The 20800-nt window shown below is 42.5% G+C and overlaps 1 long non-coding RNA gene across 1 annotated transcript; it reads left to right on the forward strand.

Moving 5' to 3' along the window:
- The first annotated feature begins 208 nt into the window (after positions 1–208).
- On the forward strand, positions 209–3692 carry LOC145821127 (uncharacterized). The gene is made up of 3 exons (XR_014363167.1): positions 209–276; positions 358–462; positions 3497–3692. It is a non-coding gene; the product is annotated as an uncharacterized LOC145821127 (long non-coding RNA).
- Positions 3693–20800: the final 17108 nt, after the last annotated feature.

Below are 20800 nucleotides of genomic sequence, written 5' to 3' on the forward strand. Positions count from 1 at the left end.
TTTAGTGTGTTACTGTGTGGAAGACTTTTGATCTATCTTGAGATTGAATAACTGTTAATAATCCACCTGGTAATTTTTAATTGCTAATTTGTTTTAAGAGTTTGGCCTATTCACTCCCCTCTAGGCACAAAGGTGTCTGTCTCTGCAATTTCATTATCCTACTAATTCATTTATGTTGTTTTGCAGGAAGACAAGGAGAAACTTGAGAAGCAATTGCATGATATGGCAGTGGTGGTTGAGAGATTGGAGAGCAGCAGACAGAAACTGCTAATGAAGGTAACATCCTTTCCTACTATTTCAATTCATTCAATAACCTGGACTTGAAGTTTTCAGTTTGCTGCTTAATCTTGTTTATAGATTGATTCCCAATCTTCAGAGATAGACAGGGTTTTTGAGGAAAATTCTAATCTTTCATCTGCTTATCAAGAGGCAATGGGTGTAGTAGTGCACTGGGAGAATCAGGTACTTAGTGCTGGAGGTTTGACAGAATCTGGTTTTTAGATTTAGTAATCTGTTGACACCTTTTGTGGTTTCTTTCTCTCTCTGTTTTTTTCCCTTCTCCCTTATTGATGGATCTTTAGGCTGTCCCAAGGTAGTTTATGAATAACCTTGGACAGTGTAATTTGGTTTAATTATAGTGTTTGGATTGGCTGCATTACATTTTCATTTTAGAGATTGGACATAAAAAGTTGCTTCCCTAGGTGTTTAGCTTTCATTTCATTTAGGGTTCACAATGAAAGCTACCCTGGTCAAATGAACAAAGAAAGAAAAAAAATTCTTTATCCTTTGTGCATGCCTACAGCATTCATGGTTTTCAATTGTGATTTTACTTTTTTTTTTTGGTAAAAATTTATGTTGACTAAGGACCATCAATTTAGCGCATAATTGAGCTCCTATTCCTCATATTTGAACCCTTGGACAAGTTGCATGAAAAATGAATTCATGCCTTGATGTATTTGTCCTGCTGGAGATTTGTGGTGAGGTGGAAGTTTAAGATATAGATGTAGGATCTCAATTATGTCAAAAGAGAACTTCATGAAGGGGGTGTCAGAAGTTTTAAGGACAAATATTTAATCAAATAATATATTGTTGTGTTTGAGAAGAGAGAATTTTACATACAATGCTCTTTAGAGATTTTGGATTAAGCCTTTGATTCAAGGGAAAATAGTTAATCAGATGTGAAATAATACTGGCTGCACAATGAAGCCAGATATTGAACTACAATACTTGTATCTAAGACACCTATTTGCCTTTGTTTTAGGAGGAGCATCCGAAAACTCCAACAAATAACCAACTGTACAAGACAAAAATAAACAACATTCTAGCTGTAGCAAAATTTTCCAATAGAAAAGGCAGTAATACTAATAGTAACAGTATTAGCCAATAGCAACTAGATACACCAACTACGGCAACATCAACCAACTACATGGCTCCATCAGGATTTGCAGATCCAACCAATCAAACAGTAGCAATGTGTACAGCAGTAACAAATAGCTCACTATAATAGTCCCAGATTTTAGACCATAGCACAGTTGCATCATGCCCTACAGTATAGCTCAGCTAAAGGTGCATAGAACCCCAATAATAGCAGTAGGTATACTAGAACCAACCACTGCCCAGTTTCAGCAAACCCAAGCAGCAGATACACCAACTCAAACATAGGATTACATATGTTCAACCACCACATAACGAGAGCTATGGGGGTGTTAAACACATGAGAGACCCATTTTAAGTAGTATAACAACCATCAGTTAGGACCAAAAGGAAAGAACAAAATACGTTGAGAACAAACACAGTATAGTCCTTAGCCACTCAATCCACACTCTCAAATCACACATAAAACACTCAAGAAAATATATGCTCACATTCATCTCAACCCACCAAACAAAAAATTTCCTCATAATATGTATCAGCTTGCCAATTTGTATAACAGACATTAGAAAAAAAAATATTTGTATGCTCAACATCACTCAACCCACAAGTCTCACTAGCTCCACACAAGTTTTATTATTTAGGACGGTAGTTCCCTACCTTGCTAGGGTTAGGAACCTTTGATAAAGCTTCAGCTTCAGTTGATCATCTAGCTTCATCAACATCAGCTCAATTTTATCCATCTTCAGTTGATCATCTAGCTTCATCAACATCAGCTCAATTTTATTCATCTAGCTTCATCAACATCAGCTCAATTTTATCCATCTTCAGTTGATCATCTAGCTTCATCAACATCAGCTCAATTTTATCCATCTTCAGTTGATCATCTAGCTTCATCAACATCTATATCAGCTGCACCTACTACATTTGATGCCTTTGCTATATCTTCTACTGAAGCCGAATACAGGGCTATGGCTCTTGCAAGTGCTGAAGTTGCTTGGCTTCACGTGCTTCTTAAAGATATGCATATATGCCATTCTTCTGTTCCTGTGCTTTGGTGTGATAACTTGTCTGCTCTTTCTCTTGCTGCTAATCTTGTGTTTCATGCTCAGACAAAGCATATCGAGATCGATTATCATTTTGTGCGCGAAAAAGTTTCAGCTAAGCAACTTCTTATTCGTCATGTGTCTTCTTCTGATCAAGTGTCATATATTTTTACCAAATCTCTTCCTGTGTCTCGTTTTCTTTTTCTTCAATCCAAGCTTTTAGTTGGTCTCCCACCTTTCAGCTTGAAGGGGCCTGATAAAGCTTCAGCTTCAGTTGATCATCTAGCTTCATCAACATTAGCTCAAGTTCATCCAGCTTCAGTTGACCATCTAGCTTCATCAACATCTATATTAGCTGCATCTATATCAGCTGCACCTACTACATCTGATGCCTCTGCTATATCTTCAGCTACTGCAGGTGCATATAGGAGATCTGCTCACTCTGGTGTGTATGATAGTTGCAAGTCAACTATTGGTGTTCATGATGAGAGACCAATACAAGCATCTAGTCTATGTACATGAGATCATTTTAATGCTAATGTTAAAAATAATAAGCTTATTATCTACATCCATTTTGGTCATTACTGTCACAACTCACCAAGCTAATGGTCCAGTTTTCCATTTTTTGCATTGTAGGTTGTTGCTCTCTCTCTCTCTCTTCAAAATTTTTTTAAATCCCATTTGTGCAGCAGCCACAATATTTGTTCCTTCCCATTCTCATTGACTGCATGCTTTGGTTCTTACCATGAGATGTTGTAGTGTTATAACTGGTTTGGCTGCTGTCCGTGGGTCACAGCCAGTTTTTGATCCGAGCATAATTCTAGGGATACAGTGAATTGCCATGTTAAGGTGATCATTGCAAAGCCCATGGGTCGGAATGAGCATGGTATTCATCTTTTTAGTTAATCTTTGTTAATTTCTATTCAAATAACTTCAAGCTTGTGATCTTGAGAACAGTTCTGTATATTTGTTAAGTTTCTGATATTTGGCTTTAAGTTTATAATAAAACTTTGCTATTATAATAAACTTTATATATATACATTCTATGCTAATGTTTGCCTTGTTTATTTTTTTTGTAGGTTGGTTTTGATGACGTTCGGAAGCATACTTGCAAATGAAGATCAACTGTTGAATTTTTTTCCTAAACTGATGCTTAGTTGTAGTTGCAAATTAAGATTGAGTGTTGATTTTTTTTGGTGGACTCCACGTTAGTTTATTTTGGAATTTACTTTGATGGTTTTTTTGTGATACTTAATGGATTATTATTAAGGTTGTTTGATGAATATATTTTGATTTATAAAATAAATTATTTAGTGAATTTTTTTGTGGAGTACTGTATAATAGCTACTGTATTTCTTAGTACAATTAAAAAGCTATTGGGATATGAGCAGGGATATTTGTGAAATAATAATTTAAATTGAATATAAAATATGGAACAAGTTTACTGATGAATTTGTTTCGTCATTTGTACTTGTTATTATGACAAAGTGATTATTCGTCACCAATAAACTTTTTTTGTGACAAAATTTACTGCAGTTTATATATGAAAGTTTTTATTTATTTTGTTGTTTGGTGACTAAAAATTTCGTCACGTATATATATATTTGTGACGAAATATATTTCGTCACCCATGTATGACTTTTGAAGACGAAAAATTTCGTCACCTTTACATCTTATTGTGACGAAATTATTTCCTCATCAATGATCAACATGCGTGGCAAATTTATTCGTCAACTAAAGTTATAAATATGGTACTGAATAACTATTTGGTGACGAAAATGAGAATTTTTGGCGACAAAATATTGTTTTATTGGTGACAAAATTATGACTTTTGAAGACGAGAAATTTCGTCATCTTTACATCTTATTGTGACGAAATTATTTCCTCATCAATGATCAACATGCGTGACAAATTTATTCGTCAACTAAAGTTATAAATATGGTATTGAAAAACTATTTGGTGACGAAAATGAGAATTTTTGGAGAAAAAATGTTGTTTTACTGGTGACAAAAAATTTCGTCGTTGAAGTAATTTCATTGGTGACGAAATTATTTTTCGTCACGTTGGTTTTTAGTGACAAACATTCAATGACGAAACCGGTGACGAAAATATTTCCTCACAAATATCTATAGTGACGAAATTAGCTCTTTGAAGACAAAAAAATTTCGTCACTCAAGGCCCAACTTGTTGTAGTGGCTGCTACAGTTCGGACTCGCGATTTTTGTTGTCGCGGTTCTTAATCTGAACCAAAGAGTCCAAATCTGGCAAATCGTTTTGAGAAACAGATTTTTGAAAAAGTAGTGCCAAACATGGACTGCTTTGCCAGATACAGAGTCGCCACCTAAATATTTTTTTTAAATGGGGGAATTTAGGAAACCCTGACTCGGTGCCGAAGGCCACATGTCCGTCATCACCGGAGTTGTCTCGGCTCGGGAGCTTGGGTACGATCGGGGAAGGTCAGCTATGAGCACCCCCTTTCGCCCGGTCCGAAGACCGGCCTCTACTAACTATGATATCCGATTTTGAAAACGTTATGTGTTCTTATTCCATTTATTAGCCTAGAATTACTATGTTATGCGCGCAGCAAACAAGTATAGACTAGATTGCCTAATTCGGAAAGAAACATTGCATATCCGTTTGTTTTGAAAATGCTTTGGAATTTGCTACTCGCAAGTAGGCTAAAACACGGATTTCAACGAGTTTTTCCAACTCAAACAATCCAACCTTCACCCACAGGCATTCAAAACAGTTTATCTCATATAAGCACTTAGCCGCATGGCAGGCATACTGTCATGGCAACACTCACACACATGTGGGATGCTAAAGCATAAATACTTACATCGTACTCCGTGCCAAAACAGTAAACTAGTTAGGGAACATGCGTGTCCTAGTTCATGTTAAAAATGGCTAATGCATCACATGCAAAAATGCAATCTAGGCAGGCTCGGCTAACCCTAAACACAGCATGTGAAATGCGATCAACTACCACATATTCAATTTGTGAATTGAAGTACAGATGCAGTTAGCGTGATGTACCGAGCCTAATGTATGTAATACAAATGTATGGATGCACGCATGCATAGCATAAGGTATGCTAAATTAAACGTGCCCTAATCTACCATCATAAGCAGGTAAATAAAAGGGAAGAAAGACGTGAGGTTGGAAGACATACACACACTCACGCACGCTTATTACATCATTGCCCCCACTCGGAGGGTCCAAATAAATATTACAGATTAATTAACTACACAAGCTAATTAATAATTACAAATTGCCTAATCAACTAAGCAAATTAACTAAAACTAAGAAGACAGGAAAGACGCCTCGGGAAACGCGCCGCCATGCATAGGCTGCCTCTGTTTTCCTTCCTTCACTCCTCTGGAGGCTGTCAAAACCTCAGGACTGCATCCCTGGACACTGGGGAGTGCCACCGGCTGAGTGGAATTACCACCGGCAGTGGTGTGTGGCCATCGGCACAAAATGAAGCTGTCGGCAGAGGAATTGTTGCCGGTCGGCACCTTACACTGCCGGTCGGCAGAGTGTTCCTGCAGAATCTGCAAATGACAGCAACAGAGGGCAAGGCAAAGCATGGCAGCACAATTCAAGGCATATATGCACCAACCATGTCCCTTATCATGATAATGACTCAAAGGGGCATGTGCCTCGATTCTCGGACCACCAATCACGCATTTCCATGCATGATGGCCCAAAGAACCAAGTATGCAACTTTGATTTCAAATGCATGCAAACCAAATCAAACCAAACAAGGCCCAATTCCTATCATCAAGTCAAGGAACAAGGCATGCATGCAAGATGCAATGCAACCTAAGCATGCAAGCTAAGGATGCAACATGACATGGCGATACACTTGTGCAAGCATACAAGCATACATATGGCAATGCAAATAGATGGAGAGATGGACTTAAACATGAATTAGGCAACTCTAAATAGGCCTAAAACAGTAGCCAAAATGCTATAATGAAGGACCAAATACACATGCACACATACACATGTTGAAAGGCCAACACTTAGGCACAAATTGGACAACCCTCAAACACATTTGAAAGGAGGAATCATGGACTAATTAGCATGCAACATAAGCATTGAAATCATGCTAAAACATGGTGCCAAACCAAGCTATAAATCAAGCCAAGCATGCAACAAATGGCCCAAATGCTCAAAGCAAACCAATAAAGTATTGAACTACACTTAGCAAGACCAAATATGGCATGAACTTGTTGGCCAAAAATAGAGTTTTGGGACATTAATACAAGGCCTAAGGACCACTTAGATGGCATCCAAATGACTCAAAAACAAAGGCATGCATAATCACCAAAACATGGAGCATGAGATGACAACCTTACAAGGCATTAAAGGGACATCAAATGCAAGCTCTCAAGCATACAATAAGGTCTGAAATGGCATGGTAGATGGTCCCAAATCACTAAAACAATGCAAGGATGGCATGCTATACATTCACATACTTAAGGCCAACAAGCCCAAATACAAAAGAGCTATACCAAGCATGCCAAAATCAACCCAAACACTTATGGACAGACCTAGAACATGCCAAGATAAGCACAAAATCTTCACAAAACCAAGCCTAAAACATGCTCTAACAAGGGCTAACAACCTAAGGCACATTGAGGCAATAATATGGCATTACATGGCAACTATGCTAAACATGCATGGGGTACCAAAACCAACTTAAAATCATGTTATATTATGGATATATAAGCATGAAAAATAGCCTAAACATGCTCAACACACACTCAAGCATAGGCTCTCTTTAGAGACCAAAATATGCCCTTTTCAAGGACAACAAGGAGAGGGGTGGCCCACTTCACAAATGGTGCTCCAATGGCCTCCTTTAGCTTGAATCCAACACCAAAACTTCAAAATCAGTCCCTTAGAACCTCAAGAGCCAAAGGAAGGTGAAACACTATGTGTTTGTGTGCAATAGTATGGACTAAACACACTAAAACACACACAAGAGGGAAAAAGAGAGAGATAAGGTGTAACAAACCCTAACCCTAGATCTCAAACCCTTACAATGGCTGTCTAAGCTCTCAAAATATCTTAAAATGTCTCACCCCTTAAGCCAAGAGACCCCCCTCTCTCTATATGGCACTTCTTGTCTTGTAAATCTTACAAGACAAGCTTCATAAGAGGGAGATCCCTCCATACACGTGTATGGAGGGGAGCAAAAGGCAAGACAGCTGTCTTAAAATATCTGCAAAAGCAGATGCACAGTAGTCGGCCAGCCAAAAATGCCATCTTGGCCAAAAAGAGTGCCGGCCGACACTAAAAAGTGCTGATCGGCAACAAATAGTGCCGGCCGGCAATATACATTGCCGGTGGCAGCAAAAACCAGCCGGTGGCCTCTAGCCACTGCCGGTGGTGGGTGGGGATGGTCTACAAGCCCTACCCTGCCTCTTCAAGGCAAAACACAAGTGTTTGGTGTGAAACCAGACACTAAACAGTCAAGTTCGGAGACCCCGAGACAAGGCGCGCGAGCCAAGGCCTCCGGGAACTCCAAACGAACACAAACATGGATAATCACCGAGTGTTCAAACGGTGACGTCCAAGTCTTGAGGACGGTCAAAAATGGGGTGTCTACAATAAGCATATAAGCTATATCCACACTTCACAAAGATAAGCATATAAGCCCTATCTTCACTTCTCTAGACAAGCATAAGAGCTGTATCTACGGAGTTCATCCCCTATCTTCTCCCAATACTATCCGGTTTAAAGGTACATCCCCCATCTTCCCCTAAACCGCGGAGTACATCCCCCATCTCCTCCTCTACACATAACGTATACAAACACATTGGTTCTATATACAATCACTCAATACATACAGTTAATGTATTCTATCAACCGTCAAATTCCATGACACATTCCATTGATTAGTTTCCGTTTGCCTAATCATCATGCATTGTCTACAACAATCACGACTATCCTCCACCGATAGCCCAAAGCAGTTATTTCTAAACAGAAAATAAATGCACAATGGATATTCAATCAACATTTCATTCCGGTGAGTGACAATTAATTCAACTACACCCTTTAACCCCATACATTCCCACTCTCAACAATTCCATTTCATTACCTCATTTCTCACAATTAATTATCCCAATTAATCAAACAATGTAATTAGGTCATTTTCCATAATTAACATTTCAACCCTTAGGTCCCATTTTCATCAATGATTCAACATTTATTCCATTTCTCTATGCCAAACATGCATCTAGGTTTATTATGAATAAAACCCCAACTTTTGTAAAATTACACAAAAGCCCCGAACTTTCACAAAATTACCAAACCAACCCCAACATCTCAAAATACTAAAATTTAAAGACAAAACCCATAGAGAGGAGTAGGATATCCCTACCTCAAAGTTTAAGCCAAAAAGGAGATGAAGACTCGAAGATCAATGTGCTCCAAATCCAAACTTTTTCAGATTAAGTCGAAGCTCTCAACGCCCTCTATCTTTTTAACAAAGGCCCTAGGCTAGATTCACACTCTAGGGAGATCAAATCTTAGAGAGAGTGTAAGTTTAGAGAGAGAGAGTCTCGGATCTAGGGTTTGAAAGAAAAAGAAAGTGAAAAACTGATGTTCAAAAATGCTACTGTTCGCTGATATAAAACACGCTCGCTCGAGCGAAGCCTTTGTCGCTTGAGTGACCAGACACAAAAAACTCTCGCTTGAGCCAAGAAGTTCTCGCTCGAGCTAAAAACTCAGAAGTGTGCTCGAGCAAAAGAATGCTCGCTCGAGCCAACAACTCAAACCCTCAGGTCTGCAACTAGCACGCTCGAGCGACAGACTTCTCACTCGAGCGAAGAACAAACCAGACCGCTCGAGCGAAGACAACTCGCTCGAGCCAAGAAATGCAACTCTCAGGTCCAGAACCAGACGCAATCGCTCGCTCGAGTGAAACCACTCTAGCTTGATCCACCAGACACGAACTCAACTCCCACTCGAGCAACCAACTCCTCGCTCGAGCGAAGGTCCAAAAATCTGGGTAGCAGCACTAGGCTCCCAAACACAACCAACCTGTAACAAACCTACCCAACACATCCTATAACTCAATATACAAAGTAAAGAGGATGCAAACAAGATAATAAACAACTACCAACATCCACGGACACATGTCCGGATCACTGTACAACAAGGGTAAACCCGGGATCGCTATAGTGTGTTGTGATTTTTCTTATTTTTCGAGATCAATTATCATATAGACAATGTCATATGACGATAAAAAAAAATATAGACAATTTTATATGGTAATTCCATTTCTTCCAAATACTTTTCCATGTTTTATAGCGATTCCGGTTTTACCTTTCTGTATTTATTGTTTTCCGGACTTGGGTTCCGTGATGTTGGTGGTTGTATACCTTGTTGTCATCCTTTAATTCCGCTTGATTGAGTTTTAGGATGTATTGGGCAGAGTTGTTACAGGTTGGTTAGGCTTTGGTTTCAATTCTCTGTTGCCCAGTTTTTAGGAGGTCCGCTCGAGCGTGTCTTCTTGTGCTCGAGCGGAGATTGCACACTCCTAGTATTTTGGTGCTCTGCAGAACTTCTGCAAGCATGTTTTTCACGCTCGAGCGGGTTTCTTTATGCTCGAGCGGTTGCGCTCGAGCGGGTACTCTGGCGCTCGAGCAGACTGGTTTTCGCGCTCAAGCGGATGTACTTTATTCTTGCGTCTTGGCGCTCAAGCTGGTTTACTTGCACTTGAGCGGATCTAGTTTTTTTGTTCTTAATGCTCGAGCGTTGTGTTTTCCGCTCGAGCAGGAATGTCGTATAACAGAGGGCAGTTGGGCATTTTTGAATCATTTTCTACACTTCCTTTCTCTCTCTCACTTTTCCAAACCGCCATTTGAGAGCTTCTCTCTCTAGAAACTCCCTTCTCTCTAGGGTTTGATCTAGTTAGAGTGCTTCCCTCCCCTTTGGCCTTTGTAAAAGTTGGGTTGATCGTCGAGGGCTACATTTCGATTTGAGAAACTTGTGATTTTGGAGCAACTTCGATTTCGTCATCTTCTTCTTTGGGTGTCATCTTTTGAGGTAGGGATTCCTACTCACTCTTATGGTCTTTGGCATAGATTTTTAGTTGTTTTGATAAAATGTTGAAGTTGGGTAATTTTGGGACATAGGGTTTCAAAATGTTAAAAGAGGGTTTTGTTATTTTGATTCTAAAATGTGTATTGTGGATTTCAAAATAATGATATTGTCGTTGGTTGTTGATATATGGATCATTGGGTCAATATTGGGAAATGGGGTAGAAAACCCTAATTAGTTGTATAAATTAATTGGTATGATTAATTTGGGAAAATTGTGGTTATATGGAATTGAGTTGAAAATAATGAAATTCGCTCATTATATAGTAGAATAGTGGAGTTGGATTCATTAATCACTCACTTTCGAAAACATTGATATTTTATCTGTTGGAGCTTTTATTATCTGTTTAGAAATAATTGCTTGGGCTACCGGTGGAGGGTAGTTTTGATTGTTGTAGACAATGCATGATGATTAGGCAAACTAAAACTAATCAGTTGGATATGTCATAGAGTATAACGGTTTATAGAATACATTAACGTTATGTATTGATTGATTGTGTATATGACTGTAACAAGCCCGCAGGGGACCTCGCTACAGCTCGGACTCGACTTTGTATTCACGGTTCTAAATCTGAACCAAAGAGTCCAAATCCGGCAAATCGTTTTTGAGAAAACAGATTTTTTTAAAAGAAGTGCCAAACATGGACTGCTTTGCCAGATACAGAGTCGCCATCTAAATATTTTATTTTGGGAAATTTAGGAAACCCTGACTCGGTGCCAAAAGGCCACGTGTCCGTCATCACCAAAGTTGCCTCGGCTCGGGAACTTGGGTACGATTGGGGAAGGTCACTTCGTGAGCACCCCCGCTCGCTCGGTCATAGACCGGCCTCTACTAACCATGATATCAATTTTTGAAAACATTGTGAGTTCTTATTCCAGTTATTAGCCTAGGTTACTATGTGATGCGCACAGCATACAAGTATAGACTGGATCGCCTGAATTGGAACAAAACATTTCATGTTCGTTTTTTGAAAATGGTTTGCTACCCGCAGGTAGGCTTGAAACATTTGATGATTTACGCCAATTCAGATAACCCAGCCTCCACCCACAGGCATTCAGGCAGTTATATCACATAAGCATATTGTCTCATGGTAAGCATGCTATCATGGCATTCACTCACACGCATGCAAGGATGCTAAAGCATAAAGCTTACCGGGTACTCCAAGCCAAAACAGAAACTCATTAGAAATCATGCATGAAACCTAAGTATACAGAAATGCCTAGTGCAACACATACAAAAATGCAACTATAGCAGGCTCGGCTATTCTAAACATGGCATATGGAATGCTACAACTAACATGTATTCAATTTGGAATTGAATTGAAATACAAATGCAGTTAGTATGATGCGCTGAGCCCGGTGCATGCAAAACAGATGAATGATGCAAACATGCTGTCATACTGTATGCTAATTGAAACATGCCCTAACCTAACCATCAAAAGCAGATAAATAAAAGGGAGAAAGACGTGGGGTTGGAAGACATACAACACACTCACGCACACTTATTACAGTTATGCCCTCGCGCAGAGGGACCGAATAAATAATACAGTCCCAAATGAAAGAATATTACAGTCCAGATATTACAGCCTAAATAATATACAAATTCCTAATTAATTAATGAATTAACTAAGAAAATAAATAAAACTGGCATGCAAGCCAGGGATTGCCTTGCTTCTGATGGATGATGCATGTCCGGGTTGCCTGATGTTTAGCAGTTATTCTTGGAAAGCGTGCTGAACTCCGAAAAGTTGTTGATTCCTGATTTTGCTGCAACAGAGAGCAGGAAAGGGGCATAGCAGTGTATTTTCACAAATATATGCATGCCTCGATCCTCGTGCCACCAATCACGCATACCGAAGCATGATGGCCGAGGAGTCGAATTGCACAATTTAATGTAGGATGAATGCACATGAAAACACAACAAAACCTAACTCCATCATGGATGATCCGGAGTGTCGGTGACTAGGAAATTGAGACACATTCTGTCACTCGGGGTACGAAATGCACCTCGTTTCCCATGCCCGGGCTAACTCTTATCCCGAACACGATGCAATATGCATGACATGCATGAAATGCGACTAAGGTACAATCCTAATATACACAATGCTACGGAATGACATGCCTCGAAATGCGTGCACACGGGCACGCAAACCGAGGCGATGGCAGAATGCGATCTAAGATACAACCTAGCATGCACTATGCTGTAAAAATGAGGTGCCTCAAAATGCGTGCACACGGGCACGCAAACTGAGGAAATGGCATACGCAATGCAAATGACATGAAACTATGATATGGACTTATACCAACGTGAGAGAGCCTCAGCCAAACTCACATAGGATGCCGGTAGATGAAAATGGAGTGCCTCGAAATGCATGCACACGGGCACGCAAACCGAGGCAATGGCATATGCAATGCAAATGACATGAAACTATGATATGGACTTATACCAACATGAGAGAGCCTCAGCCACACTCACATAGGATGTCGGTAAATGAAAATGACGTGCCTCGAAATGCGTGCACACGGGCACGCAAACCGAGGCAATGGCATATGCAATGCAAATGACATGAAACTATGATATGGACTTATACCAACATGAGAGAGCCTCAGCCACACTCACATAGGATGTCGGTAAATGAAAATGACGTGCCTCGAAATGCGTGCACACGGGCACGCAAACCGAGGCAATGGCATATGCAATGCAAATGACATGAAACTATGATATGGACTTATACCAACATGAGAGAGCCTCAGCCACACTCACATAGGATGCCGGTAAATGAAAATGAAGTGCCTCGAAATGCGTGCACACGGGCACGCAAATCGAGGCAATGACGGAATGCGATGCAAATGACATGGAAATGGAAAGCAATCATTCTAATAGAATTTCAGCACTAAAATATGGGGGAAAACAGTCCCGAAATGAGGCGAAATGACACTAAATGCATGGAATTGTCCCGAAATGCGAATTTAGGCACCCGAAATGGCCTATAGCTATGCCAAACATGCACAATATGGACATGTAATGCAAAGAAAGAAGCTAGGCAGTCCCAAAAAAGGCACTTTCACAGTTATAAACATGGCCAAACAGCAAGCATAGGTAGGGCAAAAATGGCATGCAAGAATAGGGGCCAAGATAGGGGTAATGAAGCAAGTGATATAAGAAAAATCCAAACTGAAAAATTCCCTTCTACAACACTGAAGAGGGACCAAAAATATGCACATTTACAGTTTATGGTAGCCTCAAAATCAGTATACAAACATGCTAAAAAAAGGCACAAGATTAAGGCTCAAAAGGTGCTATAACATGAAGTATACAAAATAATCACCAAACAGAAAAAAAAATGTTAATGAAACATGAAGTATAGGCCAAAATAAGATTATCTCTAGGCCTGTAAAATGGCCAAAAACAAAACCATGGTAGGCTAACAAAACATGCAAGAATGGGGAATAAAAGAGAGATATAACATGAAGTGGCATATGGAGGTCCCAAAACATGAAAGGACCTAAATGAAACATGAAGAATGGACCAAAATAAGCACTTTTTCAGAACTGTAAAATGGCCAAAAACAAAAGCATGGTAGGCTGCCATTGCATGCAAAAATGGGACCAAAAGGGGAGTATAAAGGTAAGTACAACATGGAAGTCCCAAATGGTATTGAGCCCTTCTTAAATGTTGGAGAGGGGCTCAAAATAATCCTATTATCAGTTTACAACATGCTCAAAAATAGATCACTCATGGGCCAAAAATAGCATGCAAGATTATGACATATAAGAGGATCAATGAAGCAAGTGCATCATGGAGGGCTCAAACAGGGTTGAGCCCTTAATGAAAAGTGAAGATGAGCTCAAAAGAGGGCCCCTTTCAGTTAGGGCCGGAGCTTGAAACAAAAAGCATATAGGGCTTACTAATGGATCAAGAAAAAGGGCCAAAAGAGGAGAAGTGTCACTTACCCTTGAAGACCAAAGCTTTTGTTGCTTCTTGGACCAATTTGCAGCTCCTTTAGCCTTTGAGAAGCTCTCCTTGTTGCTGGAAATGAAGTGGTGATGGTAGAGCTTGGTGGTGATGAAGAACACAAGGTATAGGACTTAAGGTTTTTTAGGAAAATGAGAAGGATGGAGGGAGATATGGCTCTTGAGACTTGAAGAACAATTTTTCCAACCCTTGTATGTGATGCCACCAGCTGGTTATAAGGGCCAAAAAGGGGGCGTAAAGGTGGGGGAAAAGGAGGGAAACTTTCCCCCACAAAATATCCCCCGGATATTGATATTTTCTGGGGGATAAAGCTCTACAGCTGTAAAGTGAACAGTGCAAGGAACTCGGCCGGCCAGTTACTTTTGCTGCAGGTGGCCGGCTGGCCACACCCCCTAGCCGGCCGGCTAGGGGTCAAAAGGGTCAAGCAGATTTAGTGGCCGGCCACCATTTCTTAGGGTCCTCCCATGTGTGTACATCACAAATATGTGGTTCAAAGTTCAAGAATGTGGGTCCAAGGGGTTCAACATTAGCCCAGAAAGAGGGTTCAAAAGGGTCAAATGGAATTACTGGCCGGCCACCATTTTTTAGGGTCCTCCCAAGTGTGTACATCACAAATATGTGGTTTGGGTTTGAAGAAAATGGCCCCAAGGTGTTCAACATTAGCCCAGAAAGAGGGGTTCAAAAGGGTCAAATGGAATTACTGGCCGGCCACCATTTTTTAGGGTCCTCCCAAGTGTGTACATCACAAATATGTGGTTTGGGTTTGAAGAAAATGGCCCCAAGGTGTTCAACATTAGCCCGGAAAGAGGGGTTCAAAAGGGTCAAATAGAATTACTGGCCGGCCACCATTTTTTAGGGTCCTCCCAAGTGTGTACATCACAAATATGTGGTTCAAACTTCAAGAATGTGACCCCAAGGTGTTCAACATTAGCCCGGAAGCGCGAAAAACAGGCGCCGGAGGGCGTCGGAGGATGTATAACTGGTTGTTGCAACAATTACTGGCCTCCCACCCTTCAGTGACCTTCTTAGTGATAAAACAGAGGTACCTGCCAAAAATGAACGAAAACCGTTGCAAAATGAATGTTCGGGGGCCAAAACACGCAGTTCGGGGTCCCGAAAATGGGCCGTTAAGCACCGAAAGTGGCATTCGGCCACGAAGTGGGTTTCTCAGACCCCAGTGTCCCTCAAAAGGGAGAAAATAGGAAGTATGCCAAAAATTAGAGCAAACGGAGATGGTTAGGCAGTCCCGAACCGAGGCACACGGCCTGACGGCTCCGAAAACCGAAAATCGGACTCCGAAATGGGAAAAATGGCCTACGGCCACCAAATGTAGCCCACGGCCACTGAGAGATGGTCTACAGGACCTCTCCCCCCCTCAGGAAAAGAAACAGAGAAAACCGAGTCTGGTTCGCAAACCAAGACAAGGCACAGAAGAGGGTTCGGAAGTCCGGAGACAGGGCTCACGGCCGCAACTCTGAAACTTCTGAACGAGCACATTATGCAACATCACCAAGCGCTCAATCAGTGACGTCTGAGTCTTCAGGTCGGTCAACAATGGGGTGTCTACAGTTGCCCCTCTTTGACAGAACTCGGAAGTCACAAGTGACGGGAGTGAATGTCAAAGTCTAGAGACGACCCATTTTTGACAAGGCCGAAGACTTAGACAAACGTACACGATAAACAGAAATGTGCCCGCAGGCATGCCTGCAGGCAGGGGCAAAATGCAAATGATATGCAAAGAGCCGGAGGTAACCCAATGATTATGCAAATGCAGCAAGCTGTAATGAAGCAAGTATTCGCAAATAGATGCAACAGTTTTAAGCAAGAATGCAAAGCAACAACTACATTTCATGCAGTTAAGAAATGCGGAGGATTATTCAATCCCCGCCACGTCTCACACGGAGAAGATACGATACCTGCGCGATTCGTCTGGTCGCACCAGCCTCAATTGAACCGTACATACAATATCGTGCCTGCAAAAGAGAGAAATTGCAACAGGAACAATATGCTACCAATCATACATTTAATGTGATTCCGAAAGTTCGACACACGCAGTGCCGGTGAGTGAATGCATCGCAGTGCAAGAGTGGAACATGGGTGACAACGTATGCTCAAACATAGAGGTATGCCAATGTCAAGAAATGTGCATAAGAATGGGAGTATGCTCATGGGAATGCAAGTTATGTGCATGATAGTACAAAGCGAGCATGAATCAGGGCACCCGTTTGTCATGAAATAACGAGTACAGAAACGCGTGTTTCGGCGAAGGTAACTCAATCACGGCCTCCGATCCGCTTCTCGGAAAGGCTACAACTCATTCAAAAAGGATATACTTCGATTTCGATGAATGATGATGAGACATATGTCAGAACTTGAAGCATGAAGTCCCGGCGAAGCTATTTCGCGACCGGAAGTGTACTTTTCTTAAACTTTTTCAGGTCCCGGGAACTCCGATCTTCCTCAAAATTTGCAGGGAGCTAGGTGAGCCTGTGAGGGACATGGTCGGCCGGTTATATGGGAAGGGGGAGGTGGCCAACCGGTTTTCCAAAAAGCAAATAGCTGGCCGGCCAGTTTTCCAAAAAGGAAATGGCTGGCCGGCTAGAAAAAGTGGCCGGCCGGCCATATGCCCAAATCCGAGGGCATTTTGGTATTTTCACCTCCTTTTTGATGCTCCTTCAATCCAAAACTTGGGGCCTATAAAATGCAGCCGAGATCCCTTCCTTTCTTGCCTCCTACAACACTTTCTTCTCCAGATCTGAGTTCCTTACGCGTTTTCCAACGCCCCACGCAAGTTGTTTTCGCAAAAACATTCTGTTTTAAGCACTTTGAAGCGATTAAATTTTGGTTTCGGAGCTTCTTTTCTCATTTTCGCCACTTGAGGTAAGTTTGTCTCAATATTTGGAAGGTTTTCTCGGAAGTTGACTTTTGTTGCCTTTTTCATTTCCCGAGAGTTGACTTTTGTTGACTTTTTCCAATTTTGGCTCATTTTCGCTCATTTTTGCTCCTTTTGCAGATTCTTTGAAAATGGCAGGCAATTCTCCCCACGGCGGAGGCTTTCCAGGTGCCGGGGACGATTTTGATCCCATGACTTTACCCCCGAGGACCCGACCTTTTATTCCCGGGAGGTACAATCCGCCAGCACACGTCCTCCCTCGTGCCGTCTTCCGTCACTTCACTAGCTTTGATGAGCGAGCGCCCGGGGATCTGCTTCTCCGAGAGCCAGAGCATCACCTCTCTCATGAGGCCCGAGAGGTATTTACTTCATTTTCTGTATTTTTCGTACATTTCAGCACCTTTGCCATGCTTGAACACGCAGTTTAGCTTACGACATAGTACTTTGCTTGCATCCTGAACACGTAGTTTCAACACTCGAATTTCTGAACACTCGGCTCATTAATTAATTGCGAACGCACAGTACACATTAGTTAAGAGGTGATCACACGGCTCAAACACTGATTTGTCGAACACACAGCCCGAATTCGAAAGTGAACACACAGCCCACACTTTAAATTTTCTGAACACACAGCCCAGACTAGAATAGTGAACACACAGCCCACGCTAATTGAAATTCGAACACGCAGCCCAAACTTCAAATTTTCTGAACTCGCAGCCCAGTTGAATAGTGAACACGCAGCCCACACTGATAGAAAGTTGAACACGCATCCCAAACTTTACATTTTCTGAACACGCAGCCCAGATTAAATAGTGAACACGCAGTCCACGCTAGTTGAAGTTCGAACACGCAGCCCAAACTTCAAATTTTCTGAACACGCAGCCCAGATTAAATAGTGAACACGCAGCCCATGCTAGTTGAAATTCGAACACGCAGCCCAAACTTCAAATTTTCTGAACACGCAGCCCAGATTAAATAGTGAACACGCAGCCCACACTAATAGAAAGTTGAACACGCAGCCCACACTTAAAATTTTCTGAACACGCAGCCCAGGTTAGAATAGTGAACACGCAGCCCACGCTAGTTGAAATTCGAACACGCAGCCCAGATTAAATAGTGAACACACAGCCCACGCTAGTTGAAATTCGAACACGCAGCCCAAACTTCAAATTTTCTGAGCACGCAGTCCAGATTAGAATAGTGAACACGCAGCCCACGCTAGTTGAAATTCGAACACGCAGCCCAAACTTCAAATTTTCTGAACACGCAGCCCAGATTAGATAGTGAACACGCAGCCCACACTGATTGAAAGTTGAACACGCAGCCCAAACTTAAAATTTTCTGAACACGCAGCCCAGATTAGATAGTGAACACGCAGCCCACACTGATTAAAAGTTGAACACGCAGCCCAAACTTAGAATTTTCTGAACACGCAGCCCAGATTAGATAGTGAACACACAGCCCACACTGATTGAAAGTTGAACACGCAGCCCAAACTTAAAATTTTCTGAACACGCAGCCCAGATTAATAGTGAACACGCAGCCCACACTGATAGAAAGTTGATTATACTGAACACACAGTTCGTACACTTCACTTCTGAACACACGGCTACTTCATTTTATTTGTATGCAGCTTATTTTACTTCATTGGCACATAGCCCATCCCATTCCATTGGCACGCAGCCCAGTTCATTTCATTGGCACACAGCCCATTTCACTTCATCGGCACACAGCCCATTTCATTTCATCGGCACACAGCCCATTTCATTTCATCGGCACATAGCCCATTTCATTTCATCGGCACACAGCTCATTTCATTATTGACACATGTATTCATTCTGAATGCAGGTTGGTTCCCGCAGCGTACGGGGGTATGGTTCCACCGCCGCACGGGACTGGTACGCTGAGCTCCCGGAGGCTGTCCGAGATTTGGTAGATTTGACAGGATTCGGGGCTTTCTGCGTTGGGTTGTCCCGTTGCTCTGCCAGGAGGACTCTGATGGCAGCCTTGGTAGAGAGATGGTGGGACACCACCAACTCCTTTCATTTCTCTGCTACCGGGGACATGACCATGACGCCTTTAGATTTCGCTGTGTTGACTGGCTTAGACATAGGAGGTTGGCCCATCCCCTATGATGAGGATATGGGCGAGTGGGAGGCCGCTTGGATGTATCTATTGGGGGCTCGCCCGCCTGTTGACAGGGTTTCTGGGAGAGTCCGATACACTTGGTTCTCTTCCCACTTCCGGCGGGCGGAGATGGTACCCGAGACTCCTGAGGAGACGGAGCAGTACGCCCGTGGTTTCCTTATGTTCCTCTTCGGGACTACTCTGTTCGCCGATAGAGGGAACACAGTCGGGCTATACCTGCTGAGCGCTCTGGTTGACCTATCACAGGTCCATCGATATGACTGGGGTGGCGCCGGCCTGGCTACCCTTTACTTTTATATGAGCGCGACCTCCCGCGGGCGAGGAGATTTACTTGGCGGCTACTGGAGAGCCTGGGAGGTACTTTTCTGTCCCCTTGATTTACATTTCTGCTCTTCATTCCTTGTACATTGCACTCACAGCGCACTTTTACAGTCTGTATTTTGCTCTCAGCATTTCGTACTTACATTCTGCACTGCTTTTCTCAGCTATGGGTCTATGTATACTTCCCAGCATTAGCCCTAGAGTTGGAGGTGGCAGGGCTTCCCATGACCCCATACTCACTAGTGTTCGAGGGCCCGCACCGGCCGAGACCCCGAGAGACCCTCATTTACCTGCGACAGTACTTTGACACTGTGCGGCATTCGGAGGTACTTCAGAACTTTCAGTTCCTTTCATTTTCATCTTTGATTTGCTCTGTATATTCCCGATTTCTAATTGGTTTATGCATTTATCATCTGCGGATCTCATGGCAGCCTTGGGCGCCCCTAGGTGATGGTCTCCGACTTCAGTATACCGGAGGGTCGGGCATCTCCCAGTATAGGGTCCTGCTCGAAGGGCCGGTTGGCAGGGCATGGTTCCTGGGGGAACGCTTTCTGCGCCAGGTATGGGGGTATCTTTCTCAGGATCCTCCCGCAGTACCCCCAGTCAGTATGCGGACTGCTGACAGGCTCTCTTACTCGGAGGTAGTCGGCGCCATGCTAGGTAGCGATGCTTTACTATATCTCGAGGAGGGGGACTACGCCACTTACCGTCACATATATTTGATGCCTCCATTGACGGGAGCTCGCACCCCGATGACGAGGCCTGCCGGTATGTCATCCTCGGGCCAGGCCTGAGCTCGGGCTGTAGACGCCCCTTCTACTAGTAGGGCTGGTACATCTAGAGGTGGGGGTAGACCGGTTCCTCCAACTCCGTCGACTTATCCTCATCCTAGATGGCCAGATATGCCGACTGAGTTGATGGCGAGGCA

The sequence above is a fragment of the Camellia sinensis genome, chromosome 3 (genome assembly GCF_055761805.1).
Source record: "Camellia sinensis isolate YWXY chromosome 3, ASM5576180v1, whole genome shotgun sequence".
Lineage (NCBI taxonomy): Eukaryota > Viridiplantae > Streptophyta > Magnoliopsida > Ericales > Theaceae > Camellia > Camellia sinensis.